A 6,000-nucleotide genomic window follows, 5' to 3' on the forward strand; every position below is an offset into this window, starting at 1 on the left:
CTTTGAGATGAAGTCAAAATTAGCCAATTCATCAGTTAATTAAGCAGCTATATGTGATCGCCATAGCTGGGTAGTGCAAAATATGGGGCTATAATGAATTAGAGCCAACTCATGGCAGCTGGTTTTATGTGATAGGATGCTGTATGGGATACAAAGAAAGAGAAATCATGTCACTTCAAGAGCTTATGGAGATTGGTCATAGCCCCCAAAAGAGCGTATGTGCTAATGAATGGCCACTCACCAAGTATTCTGGGGCATCTGGAGATAAGAAAGAACAGCAGTGGACTTTGCGAGCTCATTAGGAAGCCTCAGGTGGACATGGAAAAGAAAAGAGCCATGCTGAGAGTAGGATGTGGAGCATGTAGGATGTAGACCAAGAAAATAGCCGCTATGTTATTAGAATCCTGCACGGGGATTGGGGTGGGGGAGCGGGAAACGACACCATTTGGTGTGGAGGAAACCTGCTGTCAGATCAGGACAATCTTAATGTGGCATAATGTCTGTCTTCCCTGCCTGCACTTCCTTGATTCTGGGTCTAATCTGTCCTATTTATGTCTTAAGATTGGTAAGATTTAAGACATACCTACACTGATATAGTTTCATTGATTGGACACACACACACATACACACAACCCTCTTATACCCAAATGAGATTGCATCGACAGGTGTAGGAATTTGTACTTCAACACAATGATGCAGAGTCTGAAGTCAGTTCTCTCTCCCCTGTTGGTATCTCCGATTGGAATAAGGAGGTTGGGGCATCATGACAGTTTGTGAGGTCTCCCATACAAATGGATATGATTATGGGAACCAGGAATGGCAGGATAGTGCATTTGGGTAGGAATTACTATTAGCATTTAACAATCATTTGCTGAAGTACGCAAACAGGTTCTTTCGTAGGCTACCTCTACCAACAAATATCAAGTATAGCAGAAAAGCTCCTATAAGAATTGAACATAGGAGTGCCTCCTATAAGAGACACTCATCTGTGTAAGAGAACTTTATATCAAGAAGTAATCATGCATCAATAAAACACCCCAGCCCAGTCCAGATCAAGTCCATAAATTCGATATAAGCCCATAAGTCTGATACTACCCGTGAATTCCTCTTCAGGCTCACACAGCACATGCAATGATGCCGGATGCAGAAAGATCACTGGCTGGGGCGTGGAAAGTTCTGTAGATCCAATGGCAGTGGACACAGCTCTAGGCTTCTGGCCGCCATCAGAGTGCCTCCATGTGGCTTGTCAACAGGAAGGTGAAAGAGACTGAGAGTGCCTCTCCTCCAGGGAGGAAGAGAGGAAAACTCCCAGAATCCTCATGAGAAGGCCATGCCCACAAGGAGGCATCAATGAGGCTGTGACCTGATTGACAGGCTAGACTCCACCCCTATGACCTGTTTATCACGTTGACATGAAATTATGTCATTACCACACCAAACATGCTATCCATCTCCAAAGACTGGTCCCTCCTGATAACATGTCCAAATACATGAGAGAGTCTTCTCATGCTTCGTTCTAAGAAGCATTCTGGCATTTGCTCCAAGACAGATCTGCTTGTTCTTCTGATAGTCTATGTTATTTTAAATATTCTTTGCCAAAACCATAGTTCAAATCCATCTATTCTTCTCCCCTTTTCCTTATTCATTGTCCAGTTTTCATATGCCTGTTAGATGCCTGAAAATAACTTGGCTTGGGCCAGGTGCACCTTAGTCCTCAAAATGACATAGTTACTCTTCAACGCTTTACAAAAAAGGTCTTTTGTATCAGATTTTCACAATGCAATATGTCATTTGATTTCTTGACAGCTGATTCCATGAGAATTGATTGTGGATCCAACTAAAATGAAATCCTTGACAACTTCAATCTTGTGTCTGTTTAGCATGATATTATCTATGGGTACAATTGTGAGGCTTTTGTCCTCTCTAAATTAAGTTGCAATCCATACTGAAGGCTGTAGTCTCTGATCTTCATCAGCAAGTGCTTCAAACCCTCCTCAATTTCACTATGCATCTGTATCATCTGTGTATCACAGGTTATTAATAAAGCCTTCCTCAATCCTGGATCCATCTTCTTTTCAAAGTGTTTGCTCCTCATACAAATAATTAGTATAAATAAGTCTGGTGAGAGGATACACCCTGACACACACCTTCCCTGATTTTAAACCATTCAATACCTGTTTATTCCATTCAGACAACTGCCTCTTGGTCTATATACAGGTTCTACAAGAGTACAGGTAAGTGTTGTGGAATTTCCAGTCTTTGCAATGTTATCCATAATTTGTTATCATCCACACAGTTGAATTCTTTTGCATGGTCAAGAAAATTCAAATAAACATCTTTCTGGTATTCTTTGCTTTCACGTAAGGGTTGTCTAATGTCAGCAGTGATATGCTGTACATGTTCTTCTGAGTCTGAATTGAATTATTCGCAGCTCCCTGACAATGTACTTATATAAAGGGAAATAAGTCAGGATGGGCATAGCAGGTAGGTATGAAGAAAAAACTACAATTTAACAAGACATAACTATTGTTGCTAGTAGACATCTGCTCGATGTTGACGTGTGTCCATCTCATATAGGCAGAACAAAACTGCTCCATAGGTTTTCAAGGCTTATGCACTTACTTCAGTGTTTCATTATGTTTTATTTTAGTGAGTCCAAATATGTCCACACAATATCAAAGACCAAGTGGTGTGGTAAAACGTCTATCTGTTTTGTTTTGTTTCTTCCTAAGAGCAGTCACCTTTGTTTACTATCAGTCTGGACCAACACCAGCCCGGTGAAAAGAAGACATTCACGGAATTTGACAGAAAGTCATTTGAGGTTGGAGAACGTACGGACCTTTTTAAAGCCTCACAGCTATCAAATGATGGGAATGAAATACAAAGCCCAGCCTGTCTGACTCCAGAGCGTGTGGTTAAATCACTATGTTCATTAATAATGATCAAATGACAGCTGCTGATTTTACTTATGTACAACCACACACCTCGTGGGATCTGTGGTCTTGGTTTAATGATTTAGGATCATGACTTCACGGGCATCTCAGTCAACAGACTCAATGTTATTTCTCAATCACTCCCTGCCATCAAGGCGGTGCTGACTCATAAGGTAGGGTAGAACTTTCCCTGTGAGTTCCCTTACAGGAATAGAAAGCCCCCTTTTTCTCCCATGGATGGGCAGGTGGTTCTGAACTGCGGACCTTATGGTTAGCAGCCAACACATAACCACTGTGCCACCAGGGCTCCTTATTGTTTCTCAATGGGTCTCTTCAATTCCTAGTTTGTTGCAAGTGCCTGGAATTTTTTAAGCTAGCAAGCACTCGTTCAATGCAAAATTGTCCTCTATTCTCCTAGAGCAGCAGAGGAGACTGTCGGGAAAGGAGAGGAGAAATGGAATGCGTATTTGGTTGCCTCCGTGAACAACTGCCTCCTCTGCGGTGATCCTAGAAGAATTAGATGATGACTGGATACCATTACTGAGCATTTTGATCAAAGTATCTATAGAAAAGCCCTGATCACATGCAGAACAGAATGTCAGATTCTACTAAAATGAATTCAGATTTTCTGGAGTCATGAAGGCTGGAGAGCAAATGTTTGGAGAATGATGAGGACAACGAATGTACAAATGTGCTTTACACAATTTATGTATGTATGGATTGTGACAAGAGTTGTATGAGCCCCCAATAAAATGATTTTTTTAAATCCTAAAAATACTGCCCTGAGATGATCTTTCCATTTTAAACCTTAACCCCAAACTATCCTTGTAACAGATTGAGTGTCAACTTGGCAGGGCAGGATTCTCAGTGGTTTTGTAGTTAAGACATAGTAACTCCCCATGATCTGATCGAACACCATGTAATAAGCTCCAAATAGGATCTGCTATATGCAGCCCACTGGTTATAAAAAGGTTAGGGTAGAATTCAACACCTCGCATAGGTCATAGCTCTGATGTAATTTAGAAGAAGCTTCCTGAGTGGTGTGACCTGCTTCCAAACGAAGTTGGTGCTGTAGAAATTTTTTTTTGCTTTATGCTGGGTCAGAATCTTGCATCTGGCTCATCAACCTCCTGTTCCTTGAACTTGAGTCAATGGGTTACCATACTGCCTGCCTATCCTGGGAGTCATCAGTGGCCTGCCAACCTAGGATTCATTCACCTCTGCAGCCTTTAGCCTGATCTGCTGAGCTTGGGTTCATCTGCCTCTATTGTCACCAGCCTGTGATCTTCCTGCTAGTCTTGGGATCATCAGCCCCTACAGCTCTGACAGTCAAGAGATGTCTCCAGCTTAACAACTGACCCCCAGACTTGGAATCTGCATGGGCATGGAGTTGCTTCCTTCTACAACTATGTGAGCCTTATTTTTTTATATAAAATTATCTACACATATATACATATAACCATCACTGATTTTGCCTCTCTATCGAACTCAAATCAAGACAACCCCCAAAGTCATCTTTTAATCAAACAATAATTTAGCTTAATTGGTAAAACAAGTCTGTTTTAAATATGGTGTTCTTTTATAGAATTATCTATGTGAGATGAAATTACCACAAGCAACTCAAAAGGTTAGATGAGGCTCTTAGGGGGCAGTAAGTCTATGTTCATGGTCAAACAGTAATTTTGAAAAAGATAGAGAGGTTGGTTGCACAATAGAAATATAAGCAATGACACTGAAGTGCGCATGTAAAAGTGTTGAAATGGTATATCTTTTGCTCTGTGTATTATCACCCAAAAATTAAATTTTAAAAATGTTTTCATTTTCCTTCTTAGAGTAAAATCAATAAATAATGATCAAATGATCATGCCTGCTGCTGAGACCAGAACACCAACCAGAAAATGTGGGTTATCCCATTCATCCAGCTGCTCATCTGTTCTCTGCCAACTTCTTCGGCATCTCCTCTCCAGTTCAAATGGCAGCCTATGAGATATCTCCAGCTGCTGGTGAATGGCATCGTTTGTGTCATTTGAGAATGCAGTAGTCTTCTTCAGTGATCCATAAAGATGTGCCTTCTATAAAAAGAAAGAGAATGAGCCACTAAATTAAATAAATGGATATCCTGATAGTCAAGGAAGTTTGGATTGATATGTGAAATAGATATCAAATGGGAGTATAAGAAAATAGCCCCAAGAATAAATATGAGTGGCATGTCTTGGTCATGGAGTAACCAATAAATGATGTTATTCTAAAGTCTACACAAAGGCATTAAGTATATTGCGGAAAGAACGGAGGAAGGGATTTAGTCACTTTGGCTGTGACTAAGTACTTCCTGGTGCAACTGAAAAGGTCTTAGGCCTCCTATCCTGTGATAGCTTACCTGACTTAAATCTATGTCAGGAGAAGGCTCTATTCTCTCATTGAGTTTCTCTAGGTTTGTTCACATGCTCCCCCTAGCCCTTTCATAAAATGTTATCTGAAAAAACAAAAATAATGATTATGCAACTCTAGTATTATACAGATGATTTCTCCTATATCTAGAACTCTAAAAGCTATGTATCATAACCTGACCACCTTATTTATTGAAAGGAAAGGTCTATTGTTTCCAGGGAATTTGGGAATTATTCTCAAAAGCAGTAGGTGAGTGGTGAAAAAAGAGGGTCCGAATGTCTATAAGTAGTCTCTGGGGTGTAAAGACGATCCTTCTTGTGTCTTTAAGAGTTTATAGGTCAGTCAGAACACGTGCATCTGGAATATGTTTGGCTTTGTTTTAGGACAAGAAAGACTCAACAAGTTTTCAATGATTTAAAAACTGCATGTTCAGCAAATAAAGGTGCTTGTGATGAAGAATTTGTTGGTTCAATTGTTTCAAAGTGGGGGCAAATTTACATAACTTTAAAGGGCCAGTAGAGTGGTCAGTAAGTCAGACCTTTGTAATTTAGGGACTGGCTGTACCTGTTGGGCTCCCATCTGCAAAAGTCAGCAGTTTGAAATCACCAGTAGCACTGAGGCAAAAAGATGCGACTTTCTACTCCTGTAAAGAGTTACAGTCTCAGAAACTCACCAGGAC

This window comes from Echinops telfairi, unplaced genomic scaffold, assembly GCF_000313985.2.
Source record: "Echinops telfairi isolate 266 unplaced genomic scaffold, ASM31398v2 ScPeMD7_7468;HRSCAF=8506_0, whole genome shotgun sequence".
NCBI lineage: Eukaryota > Metazoa > Chordata > Mammalia > Afrosoricida > Tenrecidae > Echinops > Echinops telfairi.